This window comes from Ranitomeya imitator, chromosome 1 (genome assembly GCF_032444005.1).
Source record: "Ranitomeya imitator isolate aRanImi1 chromosome 1, aRanImi1.pri, whole genome shotgun sequence".
Classification (NCBI taxonomy): domain Eukaryota; kingdom Metazoa; phylum Chordata; class Amphibia; order Anura; family Dendrobatidae; genus Ranitomeya; species Ranitomeya imitator.
The window spans coordinates 791,042,803-791,066,287 of NC_091282.1; the positions used below are offsets into that span (position 1 = coordinate 791,042,803).

General features: G+C 45.7%; 1 protein-coding gene across 1 annotated transcript in view; it reads left to right on the forward strand.

Annotated features, from left to right (window-relative positions):
• The window catches only part of LRFN5 (leucine rich repeat and fibronectin type III domain containing 5), a 398,470-nt gene that overhangs the window by 209,876 nt on the left and 165,109 nt on the right, over window positions 1-23,485 (forward strand). The gene's annotated exons all lie outside the window — the stretch shown is intronic.

The window sequence follows — 23,485 nt, forward strand, 5'->3', positions numbered from 1 at the left end:
TGGTTTCTAAATTCTTCCTGATAAAATCACATTTTTTTTATTATTTTTTTTTCTAAAGTCTCCCTGAAAAAAAAAAAAAAAAACAGTGGGAGATTAATATTGGCCTTTCTGCTTGTGTGCCAGTCTTGACTCCTGGGTGCGTCATCTCTCAGTCAGTGGGCCATAGAACGCCTATTTTTGGTTTTATTTGTTTTATAAATTCTCCCAGAAAAAATCATTTTATTTTATTTGGTTTCTAAATTCTTCCTGATAAAATCACATTTTTTTTATTATTTTTTTTTCTAAAGTCTCCCTGAAAAAAAAAAAAAAAAACAGTGGGAGATTAATATTGGCCTTTCTGCTTGTGTGCCAGTCTTGACTCCTGGGTGCGTCATCTCTCAGTCAGTGGGCCATAGAACGCCTATTTTTGGTTTTATTTGTTTTATAAATTCTCCCAGAAAAAATCATTTTATTTTATTTGGTTTCTAAATTCTTCCTGATAAAATCATATTTTTTTTATTATTTTTTTTTCTAAAGTCTCCCTGAAAAAAAAAAAAAAAAAACAACCAAAAAAAACAGTGGGAGATTAATATTGGCCTTTCTGCTTGTGTGCCAGTCTTGACTCCTGGGTGTGCCATCTCTCTCTCTCTCTCTCTCTCTCTCTCTCTCCAATTGTGGTCCATAGAAAGCCTATATTTTTTTTCCTTGATTTGGGTTCTAAAATCTACCAGAGAAAATAACTACATCAATCATTGGTAGAAAAATATTGGCCTCTGGGTTTGTGTGCCACTCCTGACTCCTGTGTGCGTCATCTCTCAGTCAGTGGGCCATAGAACGCCTATTTTTGTTTTTATTTGTTTTATAAATTCTCCCTGAAAAAATCATTTTATTTTATTTGGTTTCTAAATTCTTCCTGATAAAATCATATTTTTTTTATTATTTTTTTTTCTAAAGTCTCCCTGAAAAAAAAACAAAAAAAAAAAAAACAAAAAAAACAGTGGGAGATTAATATTGGCCTTTCTGCTTGTGTGCCAGTCTTGACTCCTGGGTGTGCCATCTCTCTCTCTCTCTCTCTCTCTCTCCAATTGTGGTCCATAGAAAGCCTACATTTTTTTTCCTTGATTTGGGTTCCAAAATCTACCAGAGAAAATAACTCCATCAATCATTGGTAGAAAAATATTGGCCTCTGGGCTTGTGTGCCACTCCTGATTCCTGTGTGCGTCATCTCTCACTCAGTGGCCCATAGAAAGCATATAGTTTGTTACATTTGTTTTCTAAATTCTCCCTGCAAAAATCTTTTTTTTTTTTTTTGGGGGGTTTCTAAAGTGTTCCTGAAAAAAATAAAAATAAAAAAAAAATAATAGTGTGACATTAATATTAACATTTGTGCTTCAGTGACAGTCCTGCGTGTGGGGCATCTCTCTAATTTGCAGCCACCAAAAAAAGAGTGTGTAACATTGGGCCTGATTTTCGCTGTGGTCTCACCAACCTGTAAAGGGGTAGCTAAATCATACTGAAGTTATAGCTCACCGTGTAAGTTGTGTGACTGCAACAAATAACGTTAGTTTGGTTACGTTTTTAAAACAATGAGGAAGTCTAGTGGAAGAGGTCGTGGCCGGGGGCGTTCATTGTCAGCTGGTAATGAGGGTAGTGGTAGTGGTGGAGCATCAGGTGGTCGTGGGGGAAAAAATATTGCACCTAAGTCTGGAGCTGTGGAGCCAGGTTCGTCGTCCGGCTACACAAGGCCTCGAACGCTCCCTTTTCTGGGATTAGGAAAACCGCTTTTAAAGCCGGAGCAGCAAGAGCAAGTTTTGGCTTATCTTGCTGACTCAGCCTCTAGCTCTTTTGCCTCATCTCGTGAAACTGGTAAAAGTAAAAGCAGCGCGTCGTTAGTGGATGTTCACGGTCAGGGACAAGTCACTTCCTTGTCCTCTTCAGCAAAAACAACAACAGAGAAGAATGCAGCAGGCGACACAACGGGTTACTCCATGGAGCTCTTTACACATACCGTCCCTGGCTTAGAAAGTGAAGCAGTTAACAGTCCATGCCCATTACAAATTGAATCTGACATGGAGTGCACTGACGCACAGCCACAGCCAGACTACTATGCTGGTCCTTTGACTCAGACCACAACATTGCCCTCGCAGGGTGCTGATCAAGAATCAGACCCTGATGAGACTATGTTGCCCCATCACGAACGCTATACCACCGAACGACACGGTGACACAGACGAAGTTGCGCAGGAGGTACAAGAAGAGTTATTAGATGACCCAGTTCTTGACCCCGATTGGCAGCCATTGGGGGAACAGGGTGCAGGCGGCAGCAGTTCTGAAGCAGAGGAGGAGGAGGGGCCGCAGCAGGCATCAACATCGCCACAGGTTCCATCTGCCGGGCCCGTATCTTGCCCAAAACGCGTGGCAAAGCCAAAACCTGGTGGAGGACAGCGTGGCCATCCGGTTAAAGCTCAGTCTGCAATGCCTGAAAAGGTATCCGATGCTAGAAAGAGTGCAGTCTGGCATTTTTTTAAACAACATCCAATTGATCAGCGCAAAGTCATCTGTCAAAAATGTTCTACTTCCTTAAGCAGAGGTCAGAATCTGAAAAGTCTCAATACTAGTTGCATGCATAGACATTTAACCACCATGCATTTGAAAGCTTGGACTAACTACCAAACGTCCCTTAAGGTTGTTGCACCCTCGGCCAATGAAGCTAGTCATCAACGCAACATCCCTTCCGGCAGTGTAGGACCACCATTTAGCGCACCACCTGCTGTATCTGTGCAGGTATCTTTGCCAGGCCAAAGCAGTCAGGGTCAGGGAATCACCAGTTTCGTAGTAGGAAACACTGCATCTAGGGCACCGGCGGCAACAATACCATCTCCCACCGTCTCTCAGTCTGCCATGTCCACCGGCACCCCCGCTAGTTCCACGATCTCCAGCTCTCCAGTCCAGCTCACCCTACATGAGACTATGGTTAGAAAAAGGAAATACTTAGCCTCGCATCCGCGTACACAGGGTTTGAACGCCCACATAGCTAGACTAATCTCGTTAGAGATGATGCCCTACCGGTTAGTTGAAAGCGAAGCTTTCAAAGACCTGATGGACTACGCTGTACCACGCTACGAGCTACCCAGTCGACACTTTTTTCCAGAAAAGCCATCCCAGCCCTCCACCAGCATGTTAAAGAGCGCATCGTCCATGCACTCAGGCAATCTGTGAGCACAAAGGTGCACCTGACAACAGATGCATGGACCAGTAGGCATGGCCAGGGACGTTACGTGTCCATCACGGCACACTGGGTAAATGTGGTGGATTCAGGGTCCACAGGGGACAGCAAGTTTGGGACAGTTCTGCCTAGCCCACGGTCTAGTAAACAGTTGTCTGTAGCCGTTCGCACCCCCTCCTCCTCCTCCTCCTCGTCCTCCTGCAGAAGCAAGAGCTCGTCCACAGACCGCAGTCGCACAAACACTCCATCCGCACCTGCCACTGTTGCACACCAGGTCTCCCATTATGGGGCAGCTACTGGCATACGTCAGCAGGCTGTATTGGCTATGAAGTGTTTGGGCGACAATAGACACACCGCGGAAGTTCTGTCCGAGTTCTTGCAGCAAGAAACGCAGTCGTGGCTGGGCACTGTAGATCTTGAGGCAGGCAAGGTAGTGAGTGATAACGGAAGGAATTTCATGGCTGCCATCTCCCTTTCCCAACTGAAACACATTCCTTGCCTGGCTCACACCTTAAACCTGGTGGTGCAGTGCTTCCTGAAAAGTTATCCGGGGTTATCCGACCTGCTCCTCAAAGTGCGTGGACTTTGCGCACATATCCGCCGTTCGCCTGTACACTCCAGCCGTATGCAGACCTATCAGCGTTCTTTGAACCTTCCCCAGCATCGCCTAATCATAGACGTTGCAACAAGGTGGAACTCAACACTGCACATGCTTCAGAGACTGTGCGAACAGAGGCGGGCTGTTATGTTTTTGTGGGAGGATACACATACACGGGCAGGCAGTAGGATGGCAGACATGGAGTTGTCAGGTGTGCAGTGGTCGAAGATTCAAGACATGTGTCAAGTCCTTCAGTGTTTTGAGGAATGCACACGGCTGGTTAGTGCAGACAACGCCATAATAAGCATGAGCATCCCCCTAATGCGTCTGCTGATGCAAAGTTTGACGCACATAAAGGATCAGGCGTCTGCACCAGAGGAAGAGGAAAGCCTTGATGACAGTCAGCGATTGTCTGGTCAGGGCAGTGTACATGACGAGGTACCGGGCGAAGAGGAGGTGGAGGATGAGGAGGATGATGGGGATGAGTATATTTTTAATGAGGAAGCTTTCCCGGGGGCACGGGAAATTGGTGGCGTGGCAAGGCCGGGTTCTGGTTTTTTGAGGGACACAAGTGACGTAGATTTGCCTGCAACTGCCCCTCAACCAAGCACAACCGCAGATTTGACAACGGGAACTTTGGCCCACATGGCGGATTATGCCTTGCGTATCCTCAAAAGGGACACACGCATTACAAAAATGATGAACGATGACGATTACTGGTTGGCCTGCCTCCTTGATCCTCGCTATAAAGGCAAATTGCAAAATATTATGCCACATGAGAACTTGGAACTAATATTAGCAACAAAACAATCAACTCTTGTTGACCGTTTGCTTCTGGCATTCCCTGCACACAGCGCCCGTGATCGTTCTCACACGAGCTCCAGGGGCCAGCAGACCAGAGGTGTTAGAGGGGCAGAAATCAGAAGTGGCGTTGGCCAGAGGGGTTTTCTGACCAGGTTGTGGAGTGATTTTTCTATGACCGCAGACAGGACAGGTACTGCAGCATCAATTCAAAGTGACAGGAGACAACATTTGTCCAGTATGGTTACAAACTATTTTTCATCCCTTATCGACGTTCTCCCTCAACCGTCATTCCCATTTGATTACTGGGCATCCAAATTAGACACCTGGCCAGAATTGGCAGAATATGCATTGCAGGAGCTTGCTTGCCCGGCAGCTAGTGTCCTATCAGAAAGAGTATTCAGTGCTGCAGGTTCAATACTAACAGAAAAAAGGACTCGTCTGGCTACCCAAAATGTAGATGATCTAACCTTCATTAAAATGAACCACAACTGGATTTCAAAATCTTTTGCCCCACCCTGCCCGGCTGACACCTAGCTTTCCTATGAAAAGGTCTTGCCTGTGGACTATTCTGAATGACTTTTCCAATCTCGTAATTTTCTTCACCTGATTGTCCAGCATACGACATGTTTCCACCTCACGAAATGGCCAAACTCCCCACACGGGGCCGTGCTATCGCCACTTTGCGCTTGGACCCTTGAGAGTGCTGTTTGTCTGAAGAGGTGGGTGTGGCCGCTTTTGGTCGACGGCACTGCCACTGGGTCCCTCATAGTACAATAAAGTGTCTCTGGCGGTGGTGGTGCGCACCCAACGTCAGACACACCGTTGTAATATGAGGGGCCCTGTGCCTGTAACGCCGGCCACAAGACAGTTCCCCCCCCCAGCTCAAACAGTGCTCTACCACTAGCAAAATTATCTCTCACAGCTTCACCAATGTGTAGTCTAGGCGCTGACATCCTTCAATGCCTGGCACTGACAATACCATTGTTTTGACATTTTTGTTATGTTAGGCCTTCGAAGCCTGTCTGCGGTCCCTTCTTTCTACAACTACTACACTGACCAGGCCACTGCTGGCCGTGTTACCCTGGAACCAATTTAAAAGTGCCTACAGTCAGCCCAATTTTGTTATGTTAGGCCTTCGAAGACTGTCTGCCGTCACTCCTTCCACTAGACTTCCACTGACCATACACTGCTGCCCATGTACCCCTGGAACCAATTTAAAGTGCCTACAGCCAGCCCAATTTTGTTATGTTAGGCCTTGGAAGCCTGTCTGCGGTCACTCCTTCCACTAGACTTCCACTGACCAGACCACTGCTGCCCGTGTACCCCTGGAACCAATTTAAAAGTGCCTACAGCCAGCCCAAGTTTGTTATGTTAGGCCTTGGAAGCCTGTCTGCGGTCACTCCTTCCACTAGGCCTCCACTGACCACACCACTGCTGTCCGTGTACCCCTGGAACCAATTTAAAATTGCCTACAGCCATGTGTTATTATTTTAGGCCTTCGATGCCTGTCTGCGGTCACTCCTTCCACTAGGCCTCCACTGACCACACCACTGCTGCCCGTGTACCCCTGGAACCAATTTAAAATTGCCTACAGCCAGCCCAATTTTTTTATTTTAGGCCTTCGATGCCTGTCTGCGGTCCATTCTTTCAACTACTACTACACTGACCAGGTCACTGCTGCCCGTGTACCCCTGGAACCAATTTAAAATTGCCTACAGCCAGCCCAATTTTTTTATTTTAGGCCTTCGATGCCTGTCTGCGGTACATTCTTTCAACTACTACTACACTGACCAGGTCACTGCTGCCCGTCTACCCCTGGAACCAATTTAAAATTGCCTACAGCCATGTGTTATTATTTTAGGCCTTGGAAGCCTGTCTGCGGTCACTCCTTCCACTAGGCCTCCACTGACCACACCACTGCTGTCCGTGTACCCCTGGAACCAATTTAAAATTGCCTACAGCCATGTGTTATTATTTTAGGCCTTCGATGCCTGTCTGCGGTCACTCCTTCCACTAGGCCTCCACTGACCACACCACTGCTGCCCGTGTACCCCTGGAACCAATTTAAAATTGCCTACAGCCAGCCCAATTTTTTTATTTTAGGCCTTCGATGCCTGTCTGCGGTCCATTCTTTCAACTACTACTACACTGACCAGGTCACTGCTGCCCGTGTACCCCTGGAACCAATTTAAAATTGCCTACAGCCATGTGTTATTATTTTAGGCCTTCGATGCCTGTCTGCGGTCACTCCTTCCACTAGGCCTCCACTGACCACACCACTGCTGTCCGTGTACCCCTGGAACCAATTTAAAATTGCCTACAGCCATGTGTTATTATTTTAGGCCTTCGATGCCTGTCTGCGGTCACTCCTTCCACTAGGCCTCCACTGACCACACCACTGCTGCCCGTGTACCCCTGGAACCAATTTAAAATTGCCTACAGCCAGCCCAATTTTTTTATTTTAGGCCTTCGATGCCTGTCTGCGGTCCATTCTTTCAACTACTACTACACTGACCAGGTCACTGCTGCCCGTGTACCCCTGGAACCAATTTAAAATTGCCTACAGCCATGTGTTATTATTTTAGGCCTTCGATGCCTGTCTGCGGTCACTCCTTCCACTAGGCCTCCACTGACCACACCACTGCTGCCCGTGTACCCCTGGAACCAATTTAAAATTGCCTACAGCCAGCCCAATTTTTTTATTTTAGGCCTTCGATGCCTGTCTGCGGTCCATTCTTTCAACTACTACTACACTGACCAGGTCACTGCTGCCCGTGTACCCCTGGAACCAATTTAAAATTGCCTACAGCCATGTGTTATTATTTTAGGCCTTCGATGCCTGTCTGCGGTCACTCCTTCCACTAGGCCTCCACTGACCACACCACTGCTGTCCGTGTACCCCTGGAACCAATTTAAAATTGCCTACAGCCATGTGTTATTATTTTAGGCCTTCGATGCCTGTCTGCGGTCACTCCTTCCACTAGGCCTCCACTGACCACACCACTGCTGCCCGTGTACCCCTGGAACCAATTTAAAATTGCCTACAGCCAGCCCAATTTTTTTATTTTAGGCCTTCGATGCCTGTCTGCGGTCCATTCTTTCAACTACTACTACACTGACCAGGTCACTGCTGCCCGTGTACCCCTGGAACCAATTTAAAATTGCCTACAGCCATGTGTTATTATTTTAGGCCTTCGATGCCTGTCTGCGGTCACTCCTTCCACTAGGCCTCCACTGACCACACCACTGCTGCCCGTGTACCCCTGGAACCAATTTAAAATTGCCTACAGCCAGCCCAATTTTTTTATTTTAGGCCTTCGATGCCTGTCTGCGGTCCATTCTTTCAACTACTACTACACTGACCAGGTCACTGCTGCCCGTGTACCCCTGGAACCAATTTAAAATTGCCTACAGCCATGTGTTATTATTTTAGGCCTTCGATGCCTGTCTGCGGTCACTCCTTCCACTAGGCCTCCACTGACCACACCACTGCTGTCCGTGTACCCCTGGAACCAATTTAAAATTGCCTACAGCCATGTGTTTTTATTTTAGGCCTTCGATGCCTGTCTGCGGTCCATTCTTTCAACTACTACTACACTGACCAGGGCACTGCTGGCCGTGTTACCCTGGAACCAATTTAAAAGTGCCTACAGTCAGCCCAATTTTGTTATGTTAGGCCTTCGAAGACTGTCTGCCGTCACTCCTTCCACTAGACTTCCACTGACCATACACTGCTGCCCATGTACCCCTGGAACCAATTTAAAGTGCCTACAGCCAGCCCAATTTTGTTATGTTAGGCCTTCGAAGCCTGTCTGCGGTCACTCCTTCCACTAGACTTCCACTGACCAGACCACTGCTGCCCGTGTACCCCTGGAACCAATTTAAAAGTGCCTACAGCCAGCCCAAGTTTGTTATGTTAGGCCTTGGAAGCCTGTCTGCGGTCACTCCTTCCACTAGGCCTCCACTGACCACACCACTGCTGTCCGTGTACCCCTGGAACCAATTTAAAATTGCCTACAGCCATGTGTTATTATTTTAGGCCTTCGATGCCTGTCTGCGGTCACTCCTTCCACTAGGCCTCCACTGACCACACCACTGCTGCCCGTGTACCCCTGGAACCAATTTAAAATTGCCTACAGCCAGCCCAATTTTTTTATTTTAGGCCTTCGATGCCTGTCTGCGGTCCATTCTTTCAACTACTACTACACTGACCAGGTCACTGCTGCCCGTCTACCCCTGGAACCAATTTAAAATTGCCTACAGCCAGCCCAATTTTTTTATTTTAGGCCTTCGATGCCTGTCTGCGGTCCATTCTTTCAACTACTACTACACTGACCAGGTCACTGCTGCCCGTGTACCCCTGGAACCAATTTAAAATTGCCTACAGCCATGTGTTATTATTTTAGGCCTTCGATGCCTGTCTGCGGTCACTCCTTCCACTAGGCCTCCACTGACCACACCACTGCTGTCCGTGTACCCCTGGAACCAATTTAAAATTGCCTACAGCCATGTGTTTTTATTTTAGGCCTTCGATGCCTGTCTGCGGTCCATTCTTTCAACTACTACTACACTGACCAGGGCACTGCTGGCCGTGTACCCCTGGAACCAACATCAGAAAATATAAAAATAAGTATTTTGCTTATAAAAAAGAAAATACTGGTGAGATATCAAATGCAGACATTTTAACATTAAAAACAAACACACAACTAAAATCTGGTACAGTACTAAAAATGGCCACCAGCTACAATTACTTTCTCCTGCAAGTAGTTAACTGAAAGATTTTTAAATTGAAAACACACATATGGCATCCACCGAGTGTTGTCCTGTCGCGTCTTCTTTATATTATTGCCGAGAAGATGCAAAATAATGAAAATAATAAAATCATTAATTACCAAAATAATAGAGAAAGTCAACACCACATTGCAAATAAACATTCATTCCAAATAAAGAAGCAGGGCGCGTCCGAGGGTGAGTATATACCTAATAAGAATCTAATCACCCTCGGACGCGCAATGCTTATTTCCAACAGCCTTCCTTCCTAAGAATCAGCCCTTCCGTCGTGTAGAGAGACGTTGTGTTACACTCCAAGGTGTTCCCCAGGTTGCCTTTCCTGAGCTTCGATCTTCCGGCTCTCGTTTAGTAGTTCTTGGAAACTACACTGCATTAGGCCTTCAAATTGGGTATGGGGTGTAGAGAGAGGGTGTGTTACACTCCAAGGTGTTCCCCAGGTTGCCTTTCCTGAGCTTCGATATTCCGGCTCTCGTTTAGTAGTTGTTGGAAACTACACTGCATTAGGCCTTCAAATTGGGTATGGGGTGTAGAGAGAGGGTGTGTTACACTCCAAGGTGTTCCCCAGGTTGCCTTTCCTGAGCTTCGAAATTCCGGCTCTCGTTTAGTAGTTGTTGGAAACTACACTGCATTAGGCCTACAAATTTGGTATGGGGGAAACATTGGCGCATCTGCGGTCCCTCCTTCCTCTAGGCCTCCACTGACCTGTCTACTGCTGCCCGTGTTCCCCTGGAACCAATTTTAAATTGCCTACAGGCAGCCCAATTTATTATGTTAGGGCTTCGAAGCCTGTCTGCGGTCCCTCCTTCCACTAGGCCTCCACTGACCTGTCTACTGCTGCCCGTGTACCCCTTGAACCAACATCATAAAATAAAAAAAAAAGGATTTTGCTTATAAAAAAGAAAATACTGGTGAGATATCAAATGCAGACATTTTGACATTAAAAACAAACAAACAGCTAAAATCTGGTACAGTACTAAAAATGGCCACCAGCTACAATTACTTTCTCCTGCAAGTAGTTAACTGAAAGGTTTTTTAAATTGAAAACACACATATGGCATCCACCGAGTGTTGTCCTGTCGCGTCTTCTTTATATTATTGCCGAGAAGATGCAAAATAATGAAAATAATAAAATCATTAATTACCAAAATAATAGAGAAAGTCAACACCACATTGCAAATAAACATTCATTCCAAATAAAGAAGCAGGGCGCGTCCGAGGGTGAGTATATACCTAATAAGAATCTAATCACCCTCGGACGCGCAATGCTTATTTCCAACAGCCTTCCTTCCTAAGAATCAGCCCTTCCGTCGTGTAGAGAGACGTTGTGTTACACTCCAAGGTGTTCCCCAGGTTGCCTTTCCTGAGCTTCGATCTACCGGCTCTCGTTTAGTAGTTGTTGGAAACTACGCTGCATTAGGCCTTCAAATTGGGTATGGGGTGTAGAGAGATGGTGTGTTCCACTCCAAGGTGTTCCCCAGGTTGCCTTTCCTGAGCTTCGATCTTCCGGCTCTCGTTTAGTAGTTCTTGGAAACTACACTGCATTAGGCCTTCAAATTGGGTATGGGGTGTAGAGAGAGGGTGTGTTACACTCCAAGGTGTTCCCCAGGTTGCCTTTCCTGAGCTTCGATATTCCGGCTCTCGTTTAGTAGTTGTCGGAAACTACGCTGCATTAGGCCTACAAATTGGGTATGGGGTGTAGAGAGAGGGTGTGTTACACTCCAAGGTGTTCCCCAGGTTGCCTTTCCTGAGCTTCGATATTCCGGCTCTCGTTTAGTAGTTGTCGGAAACTACGCTGCATTAGGCCTACAAATTGGGTATGGGGTGTAGAGAGAGGGTTTGTTACACTCCAAGGTGTTCCCCAGGTTGCCTTTCCTGAGCTTCGATCTTCCGGCTCTCGTTTAGTAGTTGTTGGAAACTACGCTGCATTAGGCCTTCAAATTGGGTATGGGGTGTAGCGAGAGGGTGTGTTACACTCCAAGGTGTTCCCCAGGTTGCCTTTCCTGAGCTTCGATCTTCCGGCTCTCGTTTAGTAGTTCTTGGAAACTACACTGCATTAGACCTTCAAATTGGGTATGGGGTGTAGAGAGAGGGTGTGTTACACTCTAAGGTGTTCCCCAGGTTTCCTTGCCATTGCTTCGGTCTTCCGACTCTCGTTTAGTAGTTGTAGAAAAGTACACTGCATTAGGCCATACAAAATGGGTATGGGGTGGAGAGAGATGGTGTGTTACACTCCAAGGTGTTCCCCAGGTTGCCTTTCCTGAGCTTCTATCTTCAGGCTCTCATTAAATTGTGGTTAAATGGAACAACTGCATTTGGCGTACTAGTTGGTTTGGGGCCTACTATCGGTGTCTGCCACTCCTTGCTGTTCTCCTCCACTGAACAAAGCTGTGACGCCTGTTTACTACGGTTGCCAATTTTGAACTGCATTTCGACTACTTACTGATTTGGCCCTACTCTCTGTGTCAGCCTCTCATTCCAGTTGTCCTCCACTGCAATGCCCCCTGGTTATTCCTGTGTTACCAATTTTGAACTGCATTTAGCCCACTTTCTTCTTTGGGCCTATATCTGTGTTTCCACTTCATCGTGCCCATTGCCCAGCCAGTGATAGATGAGTCTGCTGGTACATTGACCCATAACGCAACATTCCCCGTGCACGCTACACAACAACATTGTGACCCTGCTGAAAGTCAGGTTGCTCTTCCCGCATACCATACCACCTTACACGGGGACAAAGAGGAAGGTGCAGATGAAAGTGCAGGTTCCTTCATCAGGTGGGGGGAGGAATACTAGTTGGCGACGTCACTGGCACAGGGCCTCTCATAGTACGCAAAAGTGTTGCTGCCGGTGGGAGGCGCCCCCGCCGTGCAAACACACCGCTGTACTTTGAGGGGCCCTGTGCCAGTGCCAATGCCAACGAGTGGGCCCCCCCTGCTTGCTCAGGTTCACAGCACTTGCAAAGTTGAAATACTTACCTCTCCCTGCTCCACTGCCGTGACGTGGTCCAGATTTCCTGGGCCCACTAATTACTTGAACCAGCCCTACCCCCCACAACTTTAGCCAAATGACCCCCAATTTCAAATGCCTTCCAATTATTATAAGGTAAATTACGCTTGACAAGCTTCATTAAGAAGAATGGATGGTTTTGACATTAAAATGGGCACTCTAGGTGTTTTCCTGGCCCCCACTCACTGCCGACTATGCTGCCCCATTGACTTGCATTGGGTTTCGTGTTTCGGTCGATCCCGACTTTACGTCATAATCGGCCGATTTCACTCGACCCGACTTTGGACATAGTCGGGTTTCGCAAAACCCGGCTCGACTCTAAAAAGGTCAAGGTCGCTCAACTCTAGGAATGAGTACTCAAATTAATTACCTTAAGGCGGTTATCGTCGGAAGAATGGTCATTATTGAACCTGTATGGTGTGCTGTGTAAATTCCGTTTACGTTTGAATGAGTCCTTATAGGATTTAGATGAAGAAGTGGAAGCATTGGAATATTCACTCAGAGATGGAGCAGAGGATATGGATGTGGAGCGACTACGGATAAGGTCAGAAACAGGTGTTTTTTTCCATCTGTAGATCTTATTTAGTTGTAGATCTTTCAGGTCCCTTGGTAATTTCTTAGCCTGATTATCTTGTATACCTTTAGCCCATGTATCCAATTCCTTTTCCATGGATTGGGAAATGGACTGGAGATTCTCAGTGGATAATTGGGTTTTTGCCAACGTGTACGTAGTTTCTAACTGCTGGTCAATATTGGTAATACTATTTGAGTTCAAATTAATCAAAAGTTATTATATTATTATCTGTCCACATTGTTCTCATGATTTTTCCTCTTATGTTTGATTTTTATGCAATTTCTGTATTATTCATTACTCATTTATAGTAGTCACCTCTTTTCTCTTCCTTGTTTTCATTTTTTAAATTTGTTTATTTATTTATCTTTTGTATTCATTTATTGTATATATTTAGATTCATCACTTTTTCTTTTTCTTAATTTTGCCCTTATTATTATTTTTCCTATTATTGTTATTTTTTATTATTTTTTTCGGTTATTTTCATTTCTTAATTATTCTATTTTCATTATTTTTCTTAATGTCCCCTTTTTAGTCATGATGTTGGTTTAATATTGTACTTTCACCATTTTTGCAGTACTCACCGGTATATATATATATATGTACTGTTCGTGCCATGGTTTTTTACTTTCTTTGTCCGTTTACATTTTTCTATCTGCCAGGACCTGCATGTCACATGTTCTCTTTCTGACCAATGACAGCATGTCAGGTGGTCAATTATATTGTGTGCACATTGGTTGTTTTTACCTGCCAGGACCTGCATATCACATGTTCTCTCTTTACCAATGACAGCGGGTCAGGTGGAACGCTAGTCGGCATTGCATTCCACGGGGCTCCGCCTGCCTTGTCCGTGCCCCTTGTTGTCGCATCAGATGATTGCGGCACTGTGGGTTACGTGGGCGGGCAGTGTGGGTCACCGTGGTAACCTCCAATGCGAGCAAGCGTTACTCGTGCCTGTTCCCCCTCTCATTGGCTGCTCGCTTGATTTATACCTCTGCTCCCATGGATGACGCCACCCCCTGACGAAGGCAGACGCCGAAACGTGAGTCGGGGTCAGGCGCATCCTAGGGACTCTGCAGTGTGCTGTTAGGTAACTATTTGGAGGGTTTCATTTGGAGACTGTATTTGGGCAGCATCTATTTATACAAATATTATCACTAGGTATTGTGTCATCCAGCGATTGTGCTGGTTTTTCTCCATCCCTCTTCACACTATGCATTTGCACTTTAATAGCATATATATATTTTTTTTCTATACCTTACCTATGCCACCTTTCGCATGCACTTTTATTGCACTTCTCTTGGAGTGGCAGCATATTTAGTAATTCTTCTGGTTAATTAATTGTCGCACATGTTCACTGCCGTCTCCTACTTTATGTATTTATTTATTTGATGCTACTCTATACTCTGCAGTTTGTTAGTCTCTTTGGTGTGCCCCTCAAGCTCTGGTATTGTCCCCACCAAGCCCCCCACCTTTTTATCATTTTGGTATTTATTAAATGAAATTTTGATTTTATTCTATCACTGGACTTATTTCGGGTGTTTTTCTCTGTTGTTCATTAAATGCTTATATAGAAACTAGATGGTGACCTGATTCTATGGCATCGGGTATTCTAGAATATGTATGTAGTTTATTTATGAAGTTTTCAGAATAATGCAATGAATACACAGGATTTGGCCGTCCGGGTTCGACCAATTAGAGAAGCGTGGTTCAAATTCTGCTCCAATTTGCAGCCGGACTGCGCCTGTCGCTGATTGTTCATGGCCGTGCGTGACCTATCAGTGAAGCCAGGGCCTGCTCCAGGTTTTTGAGGGCCCCAGGTGAAAGAGGCTCAGTGGGCCCCCCTTTTTAACAGATACCATGATTCATGATGCACAGATACAGCAGAGAAATATAGCACAGCCACGTAGCATATAACACAGCCCACGTAGCATATAGCACAGCCACGTAGTATATAACACAGCCCACGTAGCATACAGCACAGCCCACGTAGCATATAAAACAGCCACGTAGTATATAACAACCCACATAGCATATAACACAGCCCACATAGTATATAGCACAGCCACATAGTATATAGCACAGCCCACATAGTATATAGTACAGCCACATAGTATATACCACAGCCACATAGTATATAGCACAGCCACGTAGTTTATAGCACAGCCCACGTAGTATATAGCACAGGCCATGTAGTATATACCACAGCCATGTAGTGTATAGCACAGCCCGTGCAGTGTATAGCACAGCCCACGTAGTATATAGCACAGCCCACGTAGTATATAGCACAGCCCACGCAGTATATAACACAGGCCATGTAGTATATAACACAGCCCACATAGTATATAACACAGCCACATAGTATATAGCACAGCCCACGTAGTATATAACACAGCCCACGTAGTATATAGCACCGCCCACGTAGTATATAGCACAGCCCATGCAGTATATAACACAGCCACGTAGTATATTGCCCAGCCACGTAATAAATTGCACAGCCACGTAGTATATAGCACAGCCCATGCAGTATATAACAAATAATAATAATAATCTTTATTTTTATATAGCGCTAACATATTCCGCAGCGCTTTACATTTTTGCACACATTATAATCACTGTTCCTGATGGGGCTCACAATCTAAATTCCCTATCAGTATGTTTTTGGAAGCCCACATAGTATCTAACACAGCCCACATAGTATATAGCACAGCCCATATAGTATATAGCACAGCCCACGTAGTATATAGCACCGCCCACGTAGTATATAGCACAGCCCATGCAGTATATAACACAGCCACGTAGTATATTGCCCAGCCACGTAATAAATTGCACAGCCACGTAGTATATAGCACAGCCCATGCAGTATATAACAAATAATAATAATAATAATCTTTATTTTTATATAGCGCTAACATATTCCGCAGCGCTTTACATTTTTGCACACATTATCATCACTGTCCCCGATGGGGCTCACAATCTAAATTCCCTATCAGTATGTTTTTGGAAGCCCACATAGTATCTAACACAGCCCACATAGTATATAGCACAGCCCATATAGTATATAGCACAGCCCACGCAGTATATAACACAGTCAACAAAGTATATAACACAGCCCACGTAGTATATAGCAATGTGGGCATCATATCACTGTTAAAAAAATAATTAAAATAAAAAATAGTTACATACGCACCTTCCGGCGGCCCCCCAGATCCAGGCCAGGCCTTTAGTAATGTTCCTTGCGACGCTCTGGTCCCAAGAATGCATTGCGGTCTCGCGAGATGATGACGTAGCGGTCTCGCGAGACCGCAATGCATTCTTGGGACCGGAGCGTCACAAGGAGCGGGAAAGGCACCGCAAGGTGAGAATATAATGATTTTTAATTTTTTGTTATAATTTTTAACATTAGATCTTTTAACTATTGATGCTGCATAGGCAGCATCAATAGTAAAAAGTTGGTCACACAGGGTTAACCCCTTCCCGACCCATGACGCCACGTAGGCGTCATGAAAGTCGGTGCCAATCCGACCCATGACGCCTATGTGGCGTCATGGAAAGATCGCGTCCCTGCAGATCGGGTGAAAGGGTTAACTCCCATTTCACCCGATCTGCAGGGACAGGGGGAGTGGTAGTTTAGCCCAGGGGGGGGTGGCTTCACCCCCCCGTGGCTACGATCGCTCTGATTGGCTGTTGAAAGTGAAACTGCCAATCAGAGCGATTTGTAATATTTCACCTATTATAACGGGTGAAATATTACAATCCAGCCATGGCCGATGCTGCAATATCATCGGCCATGGCTGGAAATACTAATGTGCCCCCACCCCTCCCCACCGATCGCCCCCCCAGCCCTCCGATCTGCCCGGTACACTGCCCCGCTCCCCTCCGTCCTGTGCTCCGCTCCCCCCGTGCTCTTGTCCGCTCACCCCCATGCTCCAATCACCCCCCCGTACTCCAATCACCCCCCCTGCACTCCGATCCATCCCCCCGTGCTCCGTTCCACCCCCCCGTGTTCCGTTCCACCCCCCCGTGCTCCGTTCCACCCCCCGTGCTCCGTTCCACCCCTCCCGCGTTCCGATCCACCCCCCCATGCTCCGATCCCCCCCCCCCCCCGTGCTCCCCCCCACCCCACCATACTTACCGATCCTGCCGGGGTCCATCCGTCTTCTCCCTGGGCGCCGCCATCTTCCAAAATGGCGGGCGCATGCGCAGTGCGCCCGCCGAATCTGCCGGCCGGCAGATTCGTTCAAAGTGCATTTTGATCACTGAGATATAATCTATCCCAGTGATCAAAATAAAAAAAATGATAAATGACCCCCCCCCCTTTGTCACCCCCATAGGTAGGGACAATAAAAAAAATATAGAATTTTTTTTTTTCCACTAATGTTAGAATAGGGTTAGGGGTAGGGTTAGGGTTAGGGTTAGGGCTAGGGTTAGGGCTAGGGTTAGGGGTAGGGTTAGGGTTAGTGCTAGGGTTAGGGTTAGGGCTAGGGTTAGGGGTAGGGTTAGGGCTAGGGTTAGGGCTAGGGTTAAGTGTAGGGTTAGGGTTAGGGCTAGGTTTAGGGCTAGGGTTAGGGTTAGGGCTAGGGTTAGGGGTAGGGTTAGGGCTAGGGTTAGGGTTAGGGTTAGGGCTAGGGTTAGGGTTAGAGCTAGGGTTAGGGTTAGGGCTAGGGTTAGGGTTTTGGTATGTGCACACGTATTCTGGTCCTCTGCGGATTTTTCCGCTGCGGATTTGATAAATCCGCAGTGCTAAACCGCTGCGGATTTATGGCGGATTTATCATGTTTTTTCTGCGCATTTCACTGCGGTTTTACAACTGCGGTTTTCTATTGGAGCAGTTGTAAAACCGCTGCGGAATCCGCAGAAAGAAGAGACATGCTGCGGAATGTAAACCGCTGCGTTTCCGTGCAGTTTTTCTGCAGCATGTGTACAGCGATTTTTGTTTCCCATAGGTTTACATTGAACTGTAAACTCATGGGAAACTGCTGCGGATCCGCAGCGTTTTCCGCAGCGTGTGCACATACCTTTAGAATTAGGCTATGTGCACACGGTGCGGATTTGGCTGCGGATCCGCAGCGGATTGGCCGCTGCGGATTCGCAGCAGTGTTCCATCAGGTTTACAGTACCAAGTAAACCTATGGAAAACCAAATCCGCTGTGCCCATGGTGCGGAAAATACCGTGCGGAATCCGCAGATGAAATCCGCACAAAAAACACTGGAAATCCGCGGAAAATCCGCAGGTAAAACGCAGTGCCTTTTACCCGCGGATTTTTCAAAAATGATGCTGAAAAATCTCACACGAATCCGCAACGTGGGCACATAGCCTTAGGGTTAGGGTTGGAATTAGGGTTGTGGTTAGGGTTGTGATTAGGGTTATGGCTACAGTTGGGATTAGGGTTAGGGGTGTGGGGGGGTTAGTGTTGGAGGTAGAATTGAGGGGTTTCCACTGTTTAGGCACATCAGGGGTCTCCAAACGCAACATGGCGCCACCATTGATTCCAGCCAATCTTGTATTCAAAAAGTCAAATGGTGCTCCCTCAATTCCGAGCCCCGACGTGTGCCCAAACAGTCGTTTACCCCCTCATATGGGGTATCAGTGTACTCAGGACAAACTGCGCAACAATTACTGGGGTCCAATTTCTCCTGTTACCCTTGTGAAAATAAAAAAATGCTTGCTAAAACATCATTTTTGAGGAAAGAAAACTGATTTTTTATTTTCAAGGCTCTGCGTTGTAAACGTCTGTGAAGCACTTGGGGGTTCAAAGTGCTCACCACATATCTAGATAAGTTCCTTGGGGGGTCCAGTTTCTAAAATGGGGACACTTGTGGGGGGTTTCTACTGTTTAGGCACACCAGGGGCTCTGCAAACGCAACGTGACGCACGGCTCTGCGTTGTAAACTTCTGTGAAGCACTTGGGGGTTCAAAGTGCTCACCACACATCTAGATAAGTTCCTTTCGGGGTCTAGTTTCCAAAATGGGGTCACTTGTGGGGGGTTTCTACTGTTTAGCCACTTCAGGGGCTCTGCAAACGCAACGTGACGCCCACAGAGCATTCCATCAAAGTCTGCATTTCAAAACGTCACTACTTCACTTCCGAGCCTCGGCATGTGCCCAAACAGTGGTTTACCCCCACATATGGGGTATCAGCGTACTCAGGAGAAACTGGACAACAACTTTTGGGGTCCAGTTTCTTCTGTAACCCTTGGGAAAATAAAAAATTCTGGGCTAAATAATTATTTTTGAGGAAAGAAAACGTATTTATTATTTTCACGGCTCTGCGTTGTAAACTTCTGTGAAGCACTTGGGGGTTCAAAGTGCTCACCACACATCTAGATAAGTTCCTTTGGGGGTCTAGTTTCCTCAGGAGAAACTGTACAACAACTTTTGGGGTGAAATTTCTCCTGTTACCCTTGGGAAAATAAAAAATTGCAGGCTAAAAGATCATTTTTGAGAAAATAATTTTTATTTTTTATTTTCATGGCTCTGCGTTATAAACTTCTGTGAAGCACTTGGGGGTTCAAAGTCCTCACCACACATCTAGATTAGTTCCTTTGGGGGTCTAGTTTCCAAAATGGGGTCATTTGTGGGGGATCTCCAATGTTTAGGCACACAGGGGCTCTCCAAACGTGACATGGTGTCCGCTAATGATTGGAGCTAATTTTCCATTTAAAAAGCCAAATGGCGTGCCTTCCCTTCCGAGCCCTGCCGTGCGCCCAAACAGTGGTTTACCCCCACATATGGGGTAAAAGCATACTCAGGACAAACTGGACAAGAACATTTGGGGTCCAATTTCTCCTATTACCCTTGGCAAAATAGGAAATTCCAGGCTAAAAAATCATTTTGAGGAAAGAAAAATTATTTTTTATTTTCATGGCTCTGCGTTATAAACTTCTGTGAAGCACCTGGGGGTTTAAAGTACTCAATATGCATCTAGATAAGTTCCTTGGGGGGTCTAGTTTCCAAAATGGGGTCACTTGTGGGGGAGCTCCAATGTTTAGGCACACAGGGGCTCTCCAAACGCGACATGGTGTCCGCTAACAATTGGAGCTAATTTTCCATTCAAAAAGTCAAATGGCGCGCCTTCCCTTCCGAGCCCTGCCGTGTGCCCAAACAGTGGTTTACCCCCACATTTGAGGTATCGGCATACTCGGGAGAAATTGCCCAACAAATTTTATGATCCATTTTATCCTATTGCCCATGTGAAAATGAAAAAATTGAGGCGAAAAGAATTTTTTTGTGAAAAAAAAGTACTTTTTCATTTTTACAGATCAATTTGTGAAGCACCTGGGAGTTTAAAGTGCTCACTAGGCATCTAGATAAGTTCCTTGGGGAGTCTAGTTTCCAAAATGGGGTCACTTGTGGGGGAGCTCCAATGTTTAGGCACACAGGGGCTCTCCAAACGCGACATGGTGTCCGCTAACGATGGAGATAATTTTTCATTCAAAAAGTCAAATGGCGCTCCTTCCCTTCCGAGCCTTACCATGTGCCCAAACAGTGGTTTACCCCCACATGTGAGGTATTGGTGTACTCAGGAGAAATTGCCCAACAAATTTTAGGATCCATTTTATCCTGTTGCCAATGTGAAAATGAAAAAATTGAGGCTAAAAGAATTTTTTTGTGAAAAAAAAGTACTTTTTCATTTTTACGGATCAATTTGTGAAGCACCTGGGGGATCAAAGTGCTCACTATGCATCTAGATAAGTTCCTTGGGGCGTCTAGTTTCCAAAATGGGGTCACTTGTGGGGGAGCTCCAATTTTTAGGCACACAGGGGCTTTCCAAACGTGAGATGGTGTCCGCTAAAGAGTGGAGCCAATTTTTCATTCAAAAAGTCAAATGGCGCTCCTTCCTTTCCAAGCCCTGCCGTGCGCCCAAACAGTGGTTTACCCCAACATATGAGGTATCAGTGTACTCAGGACAAATTGGACAACAACTTTCGTGGTTCAGTTTCTCCTTTTACCATTGGGAAAATAAAAAAATTGTTGCTAAAAGATAATTTTTGTGACTGAAAAGTTAAATGTTCATTTTTTCCTTCCATGTTGCTTCTGCCGCTGTGAAGTACCTGAAGGGTTAATAAACTTCTTGAATGTGGTTTTGAGTACCTTGAGGGGTGCAGTTTTTAGAATGGTGTCACTTTTGGGTATTTTTAGCCATATAGACCTCTCAAATTGACTTCAAATGTGAGGTGGTCCCTAAAAAAAATGGTTTTGTAAATTTCGTTGTAAAAATGAGAAATCGCTGGTCAAATTTTAACCCTTATAACTTCCTAGCAAAAAAAAATTTTGTTTCCAAAATTGTGCTGATGTAAAGTATACATGTGGGAAATGTTATTTATTAACTATTTTGTGTCACATAACTCTCTGGTTTAACAGAATAAAAATTCAAAATGTGAAAATTGCGAAATTTTCAAAATTTTCGCCAAATTTCCGTTTTTATCACAAATAAACGCAGAATTTATTGACCTAAATTTACCACTAACATGAAGCCCAATATGTCACGAAAAAAAAATCTCAGAACCGCTAGGATCCGTTGAAGCGTTCCTGAGTTATTACCTCATAAAGGGACACTGGTCAGAATTGCAAAAAACGGCAAGGTCTTTAAGGTCAAAATAGGCTGGGTCATGAAGGGGTTAATAGCAGCGTTAATGGACTGCGTTACACCGCGACATAACGCGGTGTAACGCAGCCATTAACCCTGTATGAGTGCCGACTGGAGGGGAGTATGGAGGGGGCACTGACGGAGAATAGGAAGGGGCGAATTCGCAGCTGGACTGTGCCCGTCACTGATTGACCAATCAGCGACGCGGGATTTCCGTGACAAACAGACAGACAGAAGTGACCCTTAGACGATTATATAGATAGATGAAAGAATACAATGAAGTCAAATGTCAGTGTCATATGTGACAAATGCATAGTAGTAAGTGACATATGATGCTAATGATTAATAAATATCGTGTCCGTGTAAATCTTAATATGAAAAAGATATCAATAACGTGGCAAATAAATAAACAGTAATAGTGTATGAAAATAATATTGGGGACTTGGTTCATATAATTTTGATGAACAAAAAAAACATTAAAAGCCATTCCACCATGTCATGCTCACCCTATTCGAGATGATACGTGAAAAATGATTTCTTTTACAATGCATCATTGGGGATCCAAATATTACATAAAGTTGTGTGAAAAAGTGTTCACCCCCTTCCTGATTTCCTATTCTTTTTCATGTTTGTCACACTTACATATTTAGATATAGTTTCAGATCACCAAACACATGTAAATATTAATATTACAAAGATAACACAAGTAATCACAAAATGCAGTTTATAAATATGTCAGGTCTTTATTAAGGGAAAAATAAATCCAACATGCAGGGTTCTGTGTGAAAAAGTGATTGCCCTCTAAACCTAATAACTGGGTGGGCCGCCCTTAGCAGTAACAACAATCAAGTGTCTCTGATAATTGGCAATGAGTCTTTTACAATGCTCTGGAGGAATTTTGGCCACTCATCTTTACAGAATTGTTGAAATTCAGCCACACTGGAGGGTTCCGGAGCATTAACCGCATTTTTAAGGTCATGCCACTGCATCTTAATTGGAATAAGGTCTGGACATGGACTCCAAAGTCTTAATTTTGTTTTAATTAAGCCATTGAGAGTTGGACTTGCTGGTATGTTTTGAATCATTGTCCTGCTGCATAACCCAAGTGCGCTTCAGCTTGAGGTCACACACAGATGGCCGGACATTCTCCTTCAGGATTTTTTGGTAGACAGTGGAGCGCCCCCAAAGGCTAGGGGCACTCGGTATCGGGTCCTTCGGTTATCAAGGGGGATGTCACGGTGGCTGACCCGGTCTGTGGCCATTGGGAGGTCCGTTGTAAATGGGGAAAGGTCTTTAAAGGGGAAATGTTTGTGACGCCACCTGTGGTATTCGGTCAGGGTGACCGACGCTGCTTAGGGGTCCGCTGGGGTGATGTTATGGCAGCTAGATGGTATACCTTCCCACAGGTGAAGTATGTCCCCAGGGCTTCCCAGAGTGTAGATGGTGGATGATGTGAGACGCAGTGAAGAAAGAGGACACAAGGTTGCAGTCTCTTTACCTTTACTGAAGGCTTCAGCATCCACAGTCCAGAGCACCAGATCACAGGGCAGGCAGAGTCCGCACGGTCCGAAGGCAAATCCTGAGTCCCCTTATCCAGGTGGAAATCAGTAGCCTTCCTGTAGCGCCTGGATGTTGTAGTACCTTACTGCTGAGCCTCTCGTAAGGTCCTCACAACTGTTGTTGGGGTTCTAGATGTTATGTCTCTCTCTGTCCCCTAGATGGATAGAAACAAACCCGTATGACTGGTGGCCTGAGGCTTTTTACAGGGACTCTAGCATGCCCCAGCCCCCACAAGTTGCCACCGTGCCTCCTGGTTATAGGTGCGGATCAGCAATGTGCAATTAACTGTCCTGCCAGTCTCTGAAGCAATGCATGGAGAAGATTGCTCCCTCGGTGTTCCGGCTACCAGATCCTGCGCCTCAG